This window comes from Diadema setosum, chromosome 13 (assembly GCF_964275005.1).
Source record: "Diadema setosum chromosome 13, eeDiaSeto1, whole genome shotgun sequence".
NCBI classification, from domain to species: Eukaryota; Metazoa; Echinodermata; class Echinoidea; order Diadematoida; family Diadematidae; genus Diadema; species Diadema setosum.
Genome location: NC_092697.1, coordinates 11,818,546 through 11,837,751, shown reverse-complemented (window position 1 = coordinate 11,837,751; position 19,206 = coordinate 11,818,546). Strand labels below are relative to the sequence as shown.

The window sequence follows — 19,206 nt, the reverse complement described above, 5'->3', positions numbered from 1 at the left end:
ATTGCAGAAGACTTCCTAAATTCTGAAGTATTTCTTTGTTTCCTGACAAGAGTATAGTCCTATATCGTCTTGTTGATTCTGGATGTATGATTACCCATTGAGATGCATGTAGCACGCAAGTTTCTCCTTGATTTGCTCTTTGGATCTCTCTGCAAGGTAACTCGTGCATGAATCACATCATAGGCTATGTCAACTTCGTCTCTCTTGCATCGAAAGTGAGAGTTTGTAGCGATTGAGTGGGGGGAAACAATGCAAAACTTCCCCCCCATCCTGGTGTGCGCCCTTTAAACCGTGTTGATGATTTCGGTGTGCGGAAGTGATAATAGACTTTACCACTTACCTCTCCAGAGACTGGCTTCCTTGGAGGTTTGTGTGTATGCTCTCAAAACATGTTCTCCTTCATGTGGAACAAAACAAGTGATATTGGGGGGTTGAGGGACGGGGAAGGGGGAGAGGGGGATTAGGGTTGGAAGTTTCAAAAGTTTATGGGGGTAAGGTGAAGGATAAGGTGAGGAACGGGGGAAAGGGGACTGGGGATGGGAAAAAGCGTAGGGATACGAGATCGGCGAGACTTGAAACAGGTAAGGGGGCGAAAGTTTTGATGGTAGGCAGTGGAGAGAACGGTTCAAGGAACAATGATTCTGGTTGAAGAAGGGGAGGGAGACTGAAGTTTGGTGGAGGGGAGTGGTGATAAAGGGAATAAGGGGAGGAAATGGGAGAGTAGTAGGGAAAGATGATGGGAGTGCTTGAAGGGAAAGGAGGGTATAGGAGAAATAACTAGAACGGAGGAGGAAATGGGGAACGTAGAGGGAGAATTGGTATAGTGGAAGTAATTGTGGGAAAAAAAAAGGAGTTTACCAAGTGTTATTGTTGTTGTTCCAACTACTAGCGACCTGTTGTTTCTTGTAAACCGGAATTTCACGGGTATATGCTGGATTTTATTGTTCTTGAGAATAGGTTCCGAAGCCTCTTTAGCACCCAATCGTGACCTACTTATTTCTACTTGTCGCAAGCATTCGTTTGCAGTGTGCTAATCTGGGAAGATGCTTTCTGTGTAAATCGGGTCAGGGCAATGTGATTTCCTGCAAATGTTTGCAGCTAACTATACTCGCCTAGATCAAATCTTACAAAACCTTTGACACACTTTTCAGTACACGGAGGTACTCTTGAGGGTATCTTTGGATTAAACTCTGCATTCTGCATACTCCAAGGCGATGTGAACGTAGGATGTTGCAGTGAATCTGTGCATGTTGTAGGAATGTACGAGTTTGAATCACTTTGCACATTCTAGAAACTGAAGATGAACATGTCAGTTTTCATACGAAGAGATGGTTTCCTGTGATCAGATAGGATTTACACTATGGGTGATGGATAGTGTTCTTTCATTTTTTCTTATGTAATTTTTTTTTTTTCAGAATGCGGCCATGCTTTAGGTGAAAGAATTGACTTATTTATGTAATTTGTTGTATCAAGAAAACAATATGATTTATAAATTATGATAAAGATGGTGATTGATATTATTATTGCTATTTCTATCACTACTACTGCTGCAGTTACCTTACTATTGCCATTAATAATAGGAACAGAATAGTAGTAGTAGTAGTAATAGTACTAGTAGTAGTAGTAGTAGTGGTGGTGGTGGTGGTAAAAGTAGATGTAGGATCAGTAATCAAAGCAATAGTGATTATAATGATGGAAGCAGTATATATTATGTTGTACAAATGGCCTGCGGTTCTCTTATGATTGTACCTACATGAAAAAGTTTAAAAATTACTATTATTATTATTACGTCAAAATTACTTTTCTCTTGTTATTGGCAATATGATTAATTCGAAGCAGTATGAGATTGGAAATGTGTGTACCTTTAAAAGCAGGTTATTTCTAACAGCGCCACCTTTTAATTGAAGTGTAGACGTGAGAATAAACCGCTGAAGCCGCTGGAAGCAAACATTTTTTTTTTTTAACCTTTATAATTGTGAGGTAGAACACATCATATGACGAAGTAAGGCTTAGACAAGGAGAATGCTTCATCAACTATAATTAACACAGTCAAATCACAGACATTCTTATAATGTTTATACATAAAGTCATCGCAGTAGTCCTACCTACCTATCTCTGTGTATGCTTTAGTAGTGTACATCTATTTCCCAAGGTTTTTTACGTTAGAATATGTGGGAATGTGTGTCAAATAGTTTGAGGGTTGAGAAATCAACCAGCTTCTTTTGAAGTAGATGAAATAAAAAACCTCTTCTCTCAAAATCGTAACACTTTATTTTTAAGCATCATCATGGCCACAATATTTATGCTTCTCAAAGTTTTCACGTAATCACCTCATGGTTGACTTTTTATTCAAGGTCACACTGGTATGATTTAGCCAGAAAAAGGAATAAAAAAAAAAAGGGCTAAAGTGTGAAAACTTGTGACTTTGAGATAGCGTCGTTTGTTGTTTGTCTCCGAGCAGCAGCTGGTCAAATGACAGCTTCATCAAGATGAAAGGAACAACAATTGGGGTGACCGCTGTTGGCAGACCGCGCCAATCTGAGTCAAGAAGGCCACAAGATTTTCAAACAGTGGGGAGGGGGAAGGGGAAGCGGCGTTAATTAGACACATCCTGAGCAGGTCGGCACGCATCCTGGAATTCGGCATTGTAGAAAGCTGTGGGCTTGGTGCCGGATCGTTTGAAAAACAAAACAAGGCAAGGGCAAACATGCAAAACACAAAGGAGGAAATGGAGCAAAATAAGACAAGCTTTTTGTGGCAGGGAGTCGTGATTCACAGTACCTTTTTTTCCCCCCTCTACCTCCTAACTAACTAAGGCAAAGAGTTTCCCTAGTAACACATGCCTAAACCAAACAATGTCTTAAAGGTCGTTAGGTTCTTTATATGTTCACAATATATGCATAGATCTAGATATCAATCTTCTCATATAAGATCTGCATACATACTTTGTATGATATGCACAAAATACATTCTCATTGGTATGAAGACATGTGCGCATATATGCATACATCACAATATGAACATGACATACGTACATCAGTATACATGTACTGTATGTACAATTGTATGTATGCGTGTTGTTTACAAAATGTATCTGAGCATGTGTTTGTACATACATGTAGGCATTTGTTTTTATATCATTCACTTTTTTCATTCTATTTGTCTGTCATATATGTTTGTGTTATAGCTTTTGTTTATTTACTGTAGCAATGTGTTGTTTCTCCAATTCAGTGTTAATCATAGGAAGTTCTGGGGGGCGTTTCATGAAGGAACTTGTCGGATAAAATGTCCGACAAGTCAATTATATCCGACAAGTTCAGAGAAATCAGCCAATCAGACTAAAGAATTTCTCAAAACTTGTCGGATATAATTGACTTGTCAGATATTATATCCGACAAGTTCCTTCATGAAATGCCCCCCTGTAGTCAAGTTTAGTTCCCAGTTGCAAGCTTTCTATGCCAGTTCTGTTTCAGGCAAGTACAATGTGGTCACAAATTGAAACAGAGTCTATCATAATCCTGAGCATAAACAGGATGGTTCAGGGAAGCGAAAGCCCCTTTGCCGCCATCTGCAGGACGGCTATAAGAGAACCCCTGAGAACAGAAAAGGGAATGGTTATTTACTTAATGGATGCTTCTTATTGATATCATACTCCAGATACTGTAAAACTGGACATTTTCCCGTGCAGTTTATTTTCAAAAATTTTGCGAGAGCCAAGATTTGTGAAATTAAAATACATGCGAAAGTTATTGTCTACACTGTATGCCTTGAATGCCAGAGGCAATTCGTGAAAAATTTCATGCCGCGAAAAAGGCCATCGGCTCCAATTAGTGAAAATATTGATCTTGTCGTACATATTTCTTGCCTAACAGTGAGAGAACAGTCATTCAATGTCATGCCCTACTTACCCCAGGACCTTCAAGTAACGTACATGCTGTATGCACCCTTTTTGTGCAAGTCACTGTCTTATTACGCCAGGTCTTCATTATATTCTTGCCGGCCATGGCAGCCACGTTTCACGCCACCGTGGACGAAATGGGACGGACGTGAGACAATGCGGGGGATGGGATGGGCAAACATGACAGGCTGTGATTGCCATGGATGCAGGGCCAGATTTTGAAACTGAAAAAAAGGAAAAAAAAAAAAAAGAGGAAATTTGCCAAGGCAGTCATGATGCAGATGAGAGACCTCGTGATCGTACTAGTTCGCCACACTTTAATTTTGATTCAGTATCTGGCAAAGGTTCCTCCGTTCTCGCCACAATTCCACTGTCGTGGTTTGGGTGGCTTTGTGACCCCACGATGTTACCTTTGAACGGATTAAAACTCCCAACATTTTCACTAATACAGGTGTACTAAAATAGAAGCTCTCCTACCCCTCAAATCCCCTGCACTCCCCCTGAAGGCCATTGTCACAAGAAAGGAGAAAATTAAAGCATACTCTAAAACCATAAAAATTCGCATCATGAAACTTTTGTGAAGCGTAGCCAATTACCTTTTTTTGCGGGATGAACGTTTCGCAAATTGCCAACTATGATGTACACCATTGTGCTGGCATTCATTGCATTGTGTAGACAAAAACTTTTGCATGCATTTGACTTTCGCAAATCATGGCTCTCGGTAAATGTACAAAAGTTTCACACTTGATGTAAATAAAGAATTCTGGTTTGACAGTATTTGTGATTTTCAGTGTGGTTAGGAGGAGAGAGATAAAGGTTTCAAAGCATTTGTTCTGTTTGTTACATTGTTTGTTATTGCTCTCTTGTTATTTTCTTGTACTGTCACCATCTCCTTTTCGCTCTTCCGTCTCCTTATCATTCTCATTACCATTGCCGTCGTCAAGTCCAGACATCCGATCTGATTTGATATTCATTACGGAGCTATCCTCGTCTCAGCATCTATATCCGCTTATGAATAATTTCTTTACCAATACTGTGCCACTGCGGTTTGTTTTGCTCTCATGTGGTGGAGCGTTTTCACATAACTTTAAGGAATATATTTGTTGCCCTTGTTTCTTTTTTTTTTTTTTGGGGGGGGGAGGAATGAGTAGAATGCTTGTTTGTGTTCACATAAATCTGTGACGTATGCATCATGCATGATGTCGATTTTCTCACAAATCCTCGCTGATCTGGCGTCTAGATTTCACCAATTTCTGTCAAAGCAACAGTGTTGTAGGCATGGATTGGCTGTAATACTGATGGAAGCCAGCACTCTACTGAGAAATGACTGGGTTTTTGTAATTTTCTTTTTGTTTGTACCATTTTTTATGCAGGCAGTGTAAGCCTATACTATGCCCTAGGTGAACGTGTGTAGCAATGTCTCTGAATGCACAGCCCCTGCAGTCAAATGATATGTTGTCATTGCAAAACATGTGCAACTACACTTGTGTGGTGACATATGGTGTAGTCTGTGCATACAGACATAGTTTTGCTTAAATTCCCAGAAATTCACATTCAGAAGAATTGATATATTATGCTGTGATTACATTCTGATATGAAGATGTGTGATACATTTTTTTTTTTTTTAGAATTAGTTTTATATCTTTTAATGTGATAAAGGTATGGTTTACAGTATAAACGAAGAATTTGTAGATTGTGCAATGTTTATGAAGAAGAAAGTTCTGCATTGCAGACTAGCTCCTTTTGCCAAAGGGAAAGGTAGGTGGGGATATCAAATACTTTTACCATGACAATAGCTACATTTCATCGCTCTATCTTCCATAACCTTGAACGTCCCTGAATCTCGGCAGTGGTGAATTCTTTTGTCCATTTAGCCTTCCCTCACCGTGATTTCTGTGTGTCCATAGTATTTTTTCTTATTTTCATTTTTTTTTGTATGTGTGTGTACAGAATGCATACCTTTTTCTCCCTTTCATTTGTTTTGCATGATTTTTTTTTTCATACTGTATTTTTGCAATTGTGAAGCTCCTGTAAAGGTTATATGATTGCCCTCTGCTGTCAGTATTTATTTGGCATTGAGGAAAGTTGGTTGGGAAAATAGAAAAGCAGATGCAATTGAAAGGAAATATAGAGAAAATGACTGTTTTGTGGGGTGGAGTAGGAAATAAGAGGAAGGCAAAATAGCTATTTATCATTACTTGACATTAAACAGTCCGTACAATGCACGAGTCCTTTCTTCCTTCAACTCCTGATATATCTTGATGCCAGGGCAAAGAACGTCAGCACGAAATTTTTCCCCAACTTTTACTAGTGTGCCCCGGAAATCCGTCTGGTATGGAATGACTTGTATAAAGCGTAGGGATGTGTTACATAGCACCCTGAGTACTTTACAGAGTGGATTTGGCGCAATATAAGTTCCATATCTTTTTATCATTATTATCATTATTATTTTCAGGGAATGTTGTGATCTTTTTTGTGATCTTCCTTATCCATATCCTTTTTGCACTGCCTTTTCCATTTTTAGTGAAATTTTACTATCCTTTCTCGTTACTGGGTAGTTACACAGTATTGATATAAATGCATGGATTGTTTTCAAGGTTTTTTTTTTCTTTTTTGATGGGGGAGAAAATAAAGAAAGCCATATTTGGCCATATTAAAGAGGATTTGTCAAAAAAAAAATCATGTCCTACATATTTTGGGGGTACACATTGTTAAAAGAAATGCATTCAGCTCAGGATTACTAGTCAAGGTCACATATAAGTTCAAAGTTACCCTAGTCGCAAGTACGTACCAAACCCAAACGAGACAGTTGTGCATTCACTTACATCATGCAAGGCAAGTATTGCCCAGGTCGCATCTTATTCTTCAGTCCCAGTAGATACAGCTTCATGTAACGTTGATTGTTAGGTCTCTTGAGAAAATAAATGACATCAGTGACATTTCATACGTGCGTACACATATACAGAAATGTAAGAGAAGACAATTAGGATTATTCCGTGAGTATGTTTACAGTCTCATAACCCTGCCAATTCTCCAGAGGCGCACATCAAATGTATGGCATGATGGCTCACTCCCTCTGTTGGTCATAACTTTGTTATATGTATTCAATTTCATCTAACTAGAAAGATACATTTCCTTCATTTTATTGCACAAGTGTAATGCGTAATACTTTGTGCACGCTTGTGATGCATTCGCCATCCATGTGATACATTTTCCATGAACTCGCAAAGTTGAAAATGACTCGACAGAAGACGGGAGAGATGGGGATGCGGTCAGTCTGCATGTGTGGGCGTTGGTCACACCCACACCCTGTCCGAGTATCTTTCCCAGCCGACAGGATGTGCCAAGGTCAGTCTGGCCCATAGTCCCCCCAAACAGAGAGCATCTTCTTTTTTCCCTTGTCTCCTCTACCTGCTATGTCAACCCCGCATATGTCAGTCCTGATGGGACTGAAGAAAACTCATCGACTCGTCAGTGATATTCTAAGGATACTTCTGTGTGTACTGAGGAATAATACACATAAGGCTATGAATGTGAAGTTGGACTTTTTTATTTGTCATCGACTTGGTCAATTTTTTTTAAAATGTGCATTGTCGACTGACGCGTAGTTGACTGTATAATCAGTCAAGCTCACTTACACATTGCGCAAGAAATGAGATAGCAAATATGAACTTCTCTGTTCTAGCTCTTCCTTTCAAAAAGCTCCCTGGCAATTCATGCATGCCACAATATCCAATGGTTTGTTCAGCATGCACAGAATTGGCTGCAAAAAGTAACACATTTTTGCCCAGTGATACCCAGCATGCTGTGCAAATTTGCAGCTCGTGGCAAGTCACGAGCAGAACTTTGCAAAACCCACCGAATTCTCCCGTGTGTCTCAACATGCAGATTATGCAAGTCGACATTAATTATCTAACATCACACAAACGTGACTCTGCAAGACTCCATGTGCTACCAAATTCGCTCTTCTAAACTTGCGGGTGGCTTCTACTGGCAGGAATGCCCAAATCCCGAGTAATCTCCCAAGTTCACATTAATACATGGCGATGCGGTCTTGTGTGTCAGCAGCAGAATGATGCAAGCGAAACTTCTGAAAAGTTGAAAACAAGTTCAAAAATTAAGGTAATTTGCTGTAAAGTGTGAATAACCCTTCTGCTGTCTAGCTCAGAGCCTCAAGGGGAAAGAAGGCATTGTTTGTGTTGGTGGAATCCATCATCTCTAGCAGGTACTGTCAGGATGTGACATCCTGCATTGTTTTGACTAGGATTGAAAGGTGGATGGGGGTGGGGTATGGAGAGGAAGGAGCTTTAAAGGAAGCTGGAATCTTCAGTTGAAAGGGCAATGGCTTCAGCATGCTGTCGTGATACAATCCGCGCCAGATGTTTTTTTGCCGCGCTTCCCCGTATGCCAGTCGCGACCTCTCCAAGCTCACTCTGCAGTGGGGCGTCTAGGCCTTATGTCACCTGCTTTTTTGAAACGGGGTTCAGCAGTGTTGGGTTGCATAAGGTTTTGCAATAGCAGAATTTCATCAACATCAACATCTCTATACAATATCTGTTACTAAGGAGCATTAGACATCCTGTTCAGCATAAATGCGAGGAGGGGGTGAGAAGTTCTGATGTGAGGTAATGAAATGTAGAATCAGCCTTTTGAATGGCGGTCTCATGATTAGGTGCTTTAATTGCATGTCAGATGATCGTGCACATGACATTAGACTTTGCGTACTCCTTACATACTATATTAGTGTATGGAGAAGGATGTATTTTGTGTATATGAGGTTGAGAGTAAAGTTGTGCATCCTGTTCAAGGTGGTCTCAAGAAATAAAAATTTAGTCAAAATTCTAACAAAATGCTAGCAGTTTCATCAGAATCAAAGTTATGCAATTTCAGAATATCATACAGTTTATATTTATTATCAAGACATAGTGATATTAGTGCCAACTACATGTGCAAATTACTGTCAAGTCTTTACTAGATATGTTTTCTGCTTCATATGAGATATAATAAATAATAATAAAGTGTGGGACCGACACTTAATTACGATCGCTTTGTTTTACTTTGTTTTTGGATGTTTCAGTCATTCCAAACCCGATTTTCATCAAACAAACTTTGAATTCCTCTTAAAATGGTATGCTCTGTACTATATCATAAGTGTTTTCTTGGTATCTCGCAAAAAGTTAAAAGCCCAATTCTCATTTCCACCAATTCTGTACTATCCCTGTAAGCTGTACTATTTTGCTAGTTCGATTGTTATATTCTATGTACATTAACTTCAACTTGATCTGGGAGTGAAATTGCACTATGGACCACCAGAAATTCTGTCCTAAATCATCGCTATCTGGAGTTAATCAGTAGTACTTGGAATACTTTTCATACTCCTGGAAAAAGTACATGAAGTCTGGTCTGTACAGTGAGAAATCGGGATGATATAATGGTGACTAATAGGAAGTGATAAAACATTGATGCTGGTGTACATTTCAACAAGTGTTCGTGGATGTAATCCCGTGTTCAGTTGTGCCAGCGGCTTTACCAACTGCATAGCAAAACAATTAGTCATCTCCTTTGAGGGGGGGGGGGGTGCTGGAAAGACATGATTCATGAGGTGCCAAATGCATCCTCCACTACAGATTCATGTACTTTTCATAAATATTGTAACTTATATCTTTGTAGAATATTAACTTGAATAATACCTTCAGATCTGCAAATCTTTGATAAGGGCCTGACAAAACACACACGTGTACATACACCTATACACTCCCCTGAACGCCCACATTGTATGAATAAGCACACTTAAATTCTGTATTATATATGTCCTGCAGCAATTAATCCAAAAAAAAAAAAGCATTCATAATAGATCAATCAAACAATTGCAAAACTCCTTTGTCAAAACATTTTGTTTTAAATGTCAGATTTGATGCATATTTAAGGTATACCTCGTCATTGTGAAAGGACAGCACAATGAAAAGAGAGAGAGAGAGTAAAGTGGTAAGAAAGAGAGAGAATCCACAGAGGAATGGAATGGAAAAGATAGGTGATACGGGGGGGGGGGGGGGTCGAACATTAAGCCAAAGGGAAAGCAGGGGAAAATGGGTGGGGTGGGGATGAAAGATGGATGTATGTATACACAACATGAGTCATATACTGAATGGCAAGAAAACATAAGGGATACAATACAGACAGAAACCACATTTGTTTGGCCAGATTCCCTGAAACACATTGAGTGTAGGTTAGTCATATTTAGATGGGAATAAAGTGCCAAAGCAGTTGAACAAAAAAAAAAAAGACAACATCCTAACTGTACTAGATTGGGCATTTACCTCTTATCAGTACCCATGTAGTATCTAGTCTACTATGACATTACATTCAAAGCCTAAACCTACATTGCTCATAACTTCTTCTTTTTTTCTCCATCTTAACTTTAGTTGATGTTTCTTATGATACATTTTACAGTTTGGGGCCTGTAAACATCTACTTCTGGTATTCATTTGTGTTGATTTACATATTTCTTATACCGTAAATGTCAATTTGAATAAAAGTGATCAGTCAAGCTCATCCCCAGCTTATGCATCAGATTTTCTGTCATAGACAGAGGCCTTTTGCACTAGAGGTACCCTAAATCGGGAATTCATATTTTCATCCCTCTGAAAGGTTAAGAGTGATTTGAATTTTTCCCATCACAGTATTGATGACAGTCTTGTGTCCTTATCTCACTTTGCCCTCCTCTAATCAAATATTCTTTTACCCCACCCCCACACCACCCCCCCCCCCCTCCATAAAGCAAAAGGATCTGGGGGAAAAAAAGACAGAGGTAATATGATTTCCCATCCGGTAGAAGCTCGTCACGATTTCTCGTAGGTGTCCCCATAATTGGCGCCTTGCTCGGGTTACAGAGCCATTGGCTTGTGGGGAGTTGTTCCCCGCACAGAGTCCCTTTCAGAGGCAACGGTAACGGGTCTCTTCCTGGAGGGGAGGTGGATTTCTGACGAGGTGCAAATATTCCCCCAGTAGGATTATGAGGAAAATGGAAATATTTGCAATGAAATGCCAAAGTGGAAGGGGTGGGGAGAGGACATCCTCTGTAGCATAGAAACTGTGTCAAAGAGAGAAGATTTTTTTGTTTTTTGGATTTTTCATTTTATTTTGAAGGCAACTGAAGTGATATTTTAGAGGGTATTGTGCATAGCGATTTAAAGACACACCAAAAATAAGCGGTATGCACCATGCGTTTTGTTCTAATCAGGTGCATTTCTGACTTCTTTTTTTGGATTTAAAAGTTAGTCATGTCTCAAAAGATATACCTTTGCTGTGAGTCAGTGGTTGGAATTGCACCATCATGTAATGCGAAGGATCGTTGTTGCTTATCGTGGCATATACAGTATGTTTTAGTCCTTTCAGTGCTATGGACTTTGGACAGTGTGTACAATGCCATTGTGTTTTCTGTGTCAGTCAGCCCTTATAGCACACAAAGGATTAAGAAAAAAAAAACAAGAAAAAAAGGCAGTTTGTATTCTTTCTTGCTGCATATTATTCCTCCAGGGTAGGCTTTACACCGGTTCTTACTCAGTTTCAGAAATTTATGTCCCTGAGTATGTGGCTTCAGGCATTTGTATCCAATAAAAAATCATGGTTTTGCTGACAAACCATGCATCGCAGCAGCCTCCCATCACTGACGGTACTACTATTTTTGTTGTTGTTGTTGTTGTCAGGGACGACCCACAATACTGCTCAAATTGCCGATAAGTTTGAGGGACACACCAGTGATTGGAAGAGCAAGCAGATATCACCAGCACGACATCTCCTGATTGGTTTCCGTTGCCAAGAGAGTAAAAAACATTCATGTGTCACGGCTGGATGAAAGCCGTAATTCAGTCACGATTTCCCCCCCTGACGGATTAAGTTGAGCTTCATGACCGATGCTTTGAGACAGGGTCTTGCTTTGTCATGTTACGAAAGTCTTTTTCTTGCCTCTCAAACCTAAAATGTCAGAGTGTGGAAATGTCAAAGATGTGCTGTGGTTTTTTTTTTTTCTGATTGTATTTTCCATCTGGAGAAAACAAAGTAGAAAACAATGAGATGCGTAATACTCATTTGTATTCTGCTCTGGGAGATGAAGCTTGCATTTTGTTTTGCTTTTACTTCTTCCTGGAAAGAAATTAAGAAGAGGGGGGGGGGAGAAACAAGCAGAAGAACGGAAGACAAAGGACGAGAATTCAGTACGAATGCTATGTGTTGGTATTGTTTACATGTATCAACACAATGGCACAAACTTGTAGACTCGCTGTTTAAAGGGTGTGTACAGTTCTGGTTGAGATGAGGATTTAGCTTTTAACGTTTTGCGAGATATTCAGAAACCACTCTATGAGATGTCAAAGAGCATGCAATTCTAAGGGGTATCAAAAGTTTATTTGATGAAAATTGGGTTTGAAATGGCTGAGATATCCAAAAACAAGGTGAAACAAAGAGATCCTAATAAACTAATAAAAGGCGTGGCCTGTCACCTTTTATTATTATTACTTTTTTGGATATCTCAGCCATTTGAAATCCAATTTTCATCAAATAAACATTGAATCCTTCTTAAAATTACATGCTCTTTCAAATTTCATAAGAGGTTTCTCATTATCTCACTTAGAAATGTTCAAAACATGAATCCCCACCTCAGCCAGTACTGTACAGTCCCTTTAAAAAGAAACATTACTGGTTTGTAGATGATTTGCACCCTTTGCTGACTCATCTTAACATTTGGCAAAAATGAGAAAAAGTTTAAAGGTCCTGATGCTCTGATGAGAGGGAGTAATTAAAAGAAAAATGATTATGCATTGCAAAGTTTAATACCAATGAAGGTGATGGAGAGAGAGAGAGAGTTGGTTGTAACAATATAGGAATATATACTTGTACATTTTACTCTCTGACTGTGTATTGAGGACAAAAGAAAATGTTTCAAGACAGGTATGGTTCAAAATGATTACTAGTAATACTCTTGATTCATATTTTCACAGCAGAGACAGGCTAACGTTTCCTTGCAATATTAGACAGTATATCTAAAGTAGATAGCGAAGTACTGGTCGACACATGTCTGACGCAAAGCAAGGGACAGACTTATCCATCAGTGATGTGAATGCAGTTTGCAATAGAGAGACAGAGATGGAGATAAGCACTGATCTCTCCCTTTGAGTTGCTGTGATTTATAGCACCATGTTTTTCTTTGAAATATATGCAAACATCATCGCAAGCATGCTGTGATGTATGTACTTGGGAGTAAGTGTGTACCTTGTCCATGAGTCACAATGACAGTAATGTGGAATACATAGAATACTATCTCTTCTTTCTTTCTTTTTTCCACCCCTGTTTAATCATTCTGTCTGACTCAGTCAACTATTCTTTACCGTTTTTTTTTCCTTAACCTCATATTTTCCTTATGTCTCTTTGGGTCCATCAGGAAAACCCTCTCTCATGTCTTGTCTCTGTTTGCATTTCTGTCATATTTTCTTTTTCTCCCCCCCCCCCCCCAACTTTGTTTGTGTCTGTCTTTATGACTGTTGTATGATCTCCGCCTCTGTTTCAGACTGTTTACTTTGCTCTCTCCTATTCTGTTTCAGACTGTCTGTCACGCTCTCAGTCATAGTTTTGATATCTGTCATATTCTCTCTTTTTCTCTCTCTCTTGCTTATATCTTTCTCTTCATCTCTCATTCTCTTTCTCCTTTTTATATCTTTTTATCTCTCCATCTCTATCTTTCTTGCTCTTAATATCTTTCCCTTGATATATCTCTTTCTCTTGCTTGTAATATCTTCCTCTTCATCTATCTCTCTCTCCTTTTTTTATATCTTTTTATCTCTATCTCTTTCTTTCTCTTGTTTTTTTATATCTTTCTCTTCATCTCTCCATCTCTCTCTTTTGCTTTTTATATCTGTTTATCTCAATCTCTTTTTTTTTGTTGCTTGTTATATCTTTCTCTTTATCTATCTCTCTGTCTCTTTGCTTTTTCTCTCTGTCTCTTTTTTTTCTGTTTCTCTCCCTTTTCACTTCCTTTACCTATCCCCGAACTACAGATATGTGTATGTCCCCTCTGAAGTGACTGATTGCAGGCACCTGAGTGAGTGCATGCAGCGTCCCAATATGATGCATTTTACCTGTAATCAGGAACAGTGGGGTCGAGACAGTGATGCAAGGACTCGCAAAAGAGACAGAGATAGAGGATGCGAAAGAGGAGGAGGAGGATGGGGATGGGGGGGGGGGAGGAGGGAGGGGGGAGAAGGGGGATAAAGGTAGAAGAAGCGCCAGACTTGCCGTATTTGTATTGGGACATCATTTCCTTGAGCCTCGGGAAATTGGGCCAGGAGAGAAGAAGTTCTTTCACACTGACAGGTGGCTTGTTGTGATCAACAGGGTGTTTCTGCTCTCTTGTGTCTGTAATCAGCTTATTCCCTGCGGCAGTCGATGTTACTTAATGATTAATGTACTGTGATATTCTGGCTCTACGTACTATTTGTTATTCTGTCTGTATGTGTGTATGTATGTTTGTCTGTGTGTATGTGTATGTTTGTGTATGTATGAATGTCAGTCCCCCTCTTCCGTCTCTCTAACCCTGTCTGTCCTATATTTACACAACTTTATTCAAGATAATCTTGGTAGAAACCAAGTCACATAGCTGCTTGCAAAGAGAATCTGAATATTTTATTGTTTACCTGTTCAGTGTTAAATAAACATGGCAGGCTTTAGAGATTAACCTTTATGGACAACTCGCTCTCTTTTCTCACTTTTTTTTTTTGTACTGCAAGAGATGTTAAGGGGGGGGGGGGGGGTAGGGGATGGGGGAGTGATAGGAATCCTATGCATCCTGAAGCAACCTCATGGATGTTTTTGGCAGACTCAAAAGACGGATCGATGTCAAGTTGTTTGTGTTTGCTCAGAAAGGCCCATTGACCTGCATGTACAAAGGGGTCAGTGAGCGGGCAAGTAATTTCAGAAACAACAAATATTATGCCTATACATAGAGGAATGCATATAATTCCTGCAAGATATGGCCAGAACCTGCTTGTCTAATGAGCCGCTAGGGCGCTTCAGTGATAATGAGGCTAATATTTCATGGTGGCTGTCCGCAAACTTTTGAATTGATCCAGAAATCTTCGGAGTTCTGTGTCAGAAATGTGTTTTGCAAAGAGAGGCTAGAGAGAGCTAGACAAACATGCATGTATGAAAAGCAATAAGGGGGGGGGGGAGGTGATAGAGAAAGTAGAAAAGTAAAAAAGAAAAAAACCAATGAATAACTGGTGAATATGTGTGCCTTATTCTCAAGGATGTTGAATCTTACACAAATGTAACTGATCAAATTTGTTATTTTTGTTTTGTATGTAAGTATACTGTTAGGTTGTATTTTTTTCTTTTAATGGAAGGGATAGTGATGCATGCACACACACACACGCACACACACAAACACACACATACATGTACACACACACACACACACACACACGTACACACACACACACACACACACACACACACATACACTCATACACGTACACACATATGCACCCACAGGTTGGAATTTAGATACAGCGGCAGACGGGGGATCGTGTCTTGGGGTCGTTTTCAGCATTTTTGCATGTCAAATGTGGCAGCTGAATTCCCCTCGGCTGAATGACTATTCAGTCCATCGGTTTGCATCAAAGTGTTGCCGTCGGAGTGTTGCTGTGAAGATTTAATCAATCGTGGCCCCTAACGGGACAGATTGCTCACGCTTTTTTTTTCCGTTTGACGGGCCTCTGATGTATCTCATCAAGCTCAGTCGCAGAAATCCGGAGAAGTGTGGATTCAGCCGAAAAATACATATCGAGTTGATCTCCTCTAGAAAACAGCAACAAAAAAAGAAACACTCTTGCACAACTGGCCTAAGTATATCATATGTCTCATTTTACAGTGTATCAAATCTTCAAAGAGAAGACTAAGACAAATGGTAAGATCCTTGAAGAGTGATTACTGTATAAGCTGTTATTTTCGCTAGGATTTGATTTTAGTAAATTTCGTGAATCACAGTTGGATCATGAATTTAGTAACATGTGAAAACGTTGCCATGCACTAGGGTAGCAATGCATTTAAGATAGTGTTGGTTTGAATTTGCGAAAACAACATCTCGCAAAAAAGCCTGTTACTGTCTAATTTCCAAAATAACAGCTTATACAGTATTTGGTATTTGATCAGTAACTTTAGAATTGGGGCCTTTCAGAGTTAGACCTGTGACAGTTTAGAAAACTTATCCCCCCCAGAAAAAGAAAAGAAAAAAGAATCAACTGTACAATACATAGCTGTTACTGTCGGATGCCCTTACAGCAGTATTTGATCAACCACCATCTCAGTAATAGGAATTTATCTCCTCCCGGCCTATTCCTTCTTCATGTTCCAATTATCCACTTGTGCCCCTCGCGTCATATGCGATTTCTAGCCCCACACTCTCCCGGCATCTTCCAATTTTTGCGGAGCGGATGCCTTTTCTCATCCGGGCTGCCTCCTCTTCCTCATCAGACTGTGCCTGTCTCTCAGGAGTCGCATCTCGCTGATGCCAATCTCGGCTGAAATCCGACGCTCGGTGCCCTCTTTTTCCTCATCCTCACTCATCCCTCTGCATCATCTTCCATCTTTATTTTTCCCCTCCCACTCTCTCCCTCCGCTATCCCCCCCCCTCTCTCTCCATCTCTTATCTATCTCTCCCTCTCCTTCAATAACTTCTATCTCTCACCTTTTATCTCTTCTTTATCTCTCTCTCTCCATCTCGCCTTCCCTCTCTCACCTCTCTTTCTCTCTTACCCTCTATCTCCCCCCTCTCTGTCTTCCTCTAACTCTCTGTCTTTTACCCTCTCTCTCCCTATCTCTCACACCTATTACTCTCTTTCTCTCACACCCTCTTCCCCCTTTTCTCTCTCTCTCATCCTCTATCTTTGTCATCTCTTCTCCCTCTCTCATCCTGTATTGCTGTCACTCCCTCTCTCCCTCTTTTCAATCTCTCCCCCGTTCTCTTTAAGCCCATCATTCTTCCTTGCGTATCCTGCATTAATTGTTCTCTCAATTCCGTGCTAAATCTGTGATAGGTGGAACACGTTTTCCACTTTCTATATTTTCATCCATAAATATGCATCATCAGAAGACCTGTGGTGGAGATGAGAGCCACACCTCATGCGACTGTTTTGACAATTCCGACTTGTCTCTGACGTCCTATTGTGTTATCCAAAAACAAGTCATTCATCACTATGATAATACCAAGTTTGACAAGCAAAATAAATGGATGAAGACAAACCAAATTCCCTCCGTCCACTAGATGATCTGCCTCTGGAAGGAGTAAGCAGATCGTTTCCAAACTGCGTCACAAAAAGCCATTTCAGGGTAATTGCCATGGCAACGGACGCTCCAGTTTCTAACTGCCGTCCCGTGGAGGGCATATAAGTTTGTCTTTGGTCGATGTAGTCGGTTCAGCAGTACGTTGCCTGCATTTTCTCAAGTATGAGCAGACGCGAGCAAAATTTATCTCAATTTGCCCCTGGCAGGCAGAGGTACATTTGTGGCGTGTTTTCATTTTCGTTTCATCTTTTTTTTTCTTTTTACCAGAATTGGGACTGAAGGGGCGGATGTAATTACTGTGCAGTGAATGGGTAAAAAGCCGGGGTGAGGAATGGATGATGCTGTAGAGAGTGCCGCGATATATGGATGACAAAATGCAGTTGATGCAAGAGAGGTAAATGGCAATGTTTGAAGAACACTCGGCACTGGCTGCAGAGATATCCTTCAAAATGCGCAAGGAGCTACGTGGGCGGAGATGAAAGCCACTCGCGAACCGGGGTCGACTTGTTGCGTCACCCCCGCTCGGCCGGTCAGTGATGACGCCATCGTCCACAAACGAGCGAGATATAGCATAAAGTGGCAGGCACTCAAATGACACAAAAGTGATGTGTGTGACTGGAAGTGGGTAAAATACAGTGTCCTAAAAGTTCTAACTGTTTAACTTACAGGCACCCCAGGGGGCAGGGGTCCCCTTTGAGTTAAAAAAAAAAAAAGAAGAAGGAAGATATGCAAGTAGGAATACTTACATTATCTGCAATGATAAATGCATCGAGGGGAGGGATTTCATCCCAATGAAAATGAAGATGAGTTAAATAAGCATCCAAATCAAATTAATTAGCAATACATACATACATGTATGTAAGTTCGCATGATGCCTGAGTTTGATGGCAAAAGTGTGACGAGACCAGAAGAGCAGACCATGATAATGATAGGAATCATTACGAAATGTCCTGTAAACTTTGGATGTATGTACTTGTGAGTAGAAATGGGGGAACAGCGTTTTCACTCTCATCTTCGCATGATGTTATTTGCCCATTCTCTTCCCCCTTCTCTCCCTCTCTTTCTCATTCTTTTCATGTCTGTCTCTTTGATGATCTTCAACCCTTCCATCTGTCTCTCATTCATTCACTCTCTCTCTCTCTCTTGGTCTTTACCCTCTATGCCTGCCCCCGCCGTTGTTTTGCAGTTGGTATCAGAGCCTCTCTGGGGCTTAATAAGTACAGGTCACTCGCATGACAGGTATAATGCCTTGGGGCTGAACCATTCCATTTTTTTCTCTCTTTTATAGTATTTGTGCCACTGTCTCCCTGGGATTTCTCCTGCCGCCATGTCACTTTGGCTCATCTCCAGGTTGCCCCACTTGTGGGCCGGGGTCTGCCCGTCTGTATGTGTGTTTGCGTGTGTGTGTGTTTGTGTGTGTGTGTGTCTAGGGGCACCGATTGGGGTGCCAATATCCATCCCACAGACAGACAAACAATCGGACTGGAGACAGACAGATACCCACGCAATGGATATATTGCAAAGTACCTTTTTTTTTTTCGTAGTTGTTCTGTCTGATTTGATGGTGTTTTCTATTGTGTGACTTGCTGCTTTATGACAGATTGCACAGGAACAGTTGTTTGTGCTGTAGAAGGGGATTATGTAGCATGTTACCATCTTCAGAAGATAGCAATGCAAAATAGGTGTGGCCAATCCTTGACCTTCATGCTTGGTCATAGTGATGTTGTCGTTTTTTTTTCCCTCCAATTCCTAGTCCATTCCTTCATCTTCTTCATTTTATTCATCCTCCTCTTCTTCTTCTTCATCATCTTTTTTCTTCATTATTGTCTACATGTAACTAATATCACTTTGTCACATCCACAGTCATTCACATGATATGTGTGCACATATGGCTTTTGGTCACAGAAGTGTAATGCTACTTCAGAGTATCGACTAAGAAAAAGGCAAATATTTTATGGTAGCAGGCACGAACAAAC

At 40.3% G+C, this 19,206-nt stretch overlaps 1 protein-coding gene across 1 annotated transcript in view; it reads left to right on the top strand.

Moving 5' to 3' along the window:
- The window catches only part of LOC140237110 (microtubule-associated serine/threonine-protein kinase 2-like), a 138,711-nt gene that overhangs the window by 76,254 nt on the left and 43,251 nt on the right, over nucleotides 1–19,206 (top strand). The gene's annotated exons all lie outside the window — the stretch shown is intronic.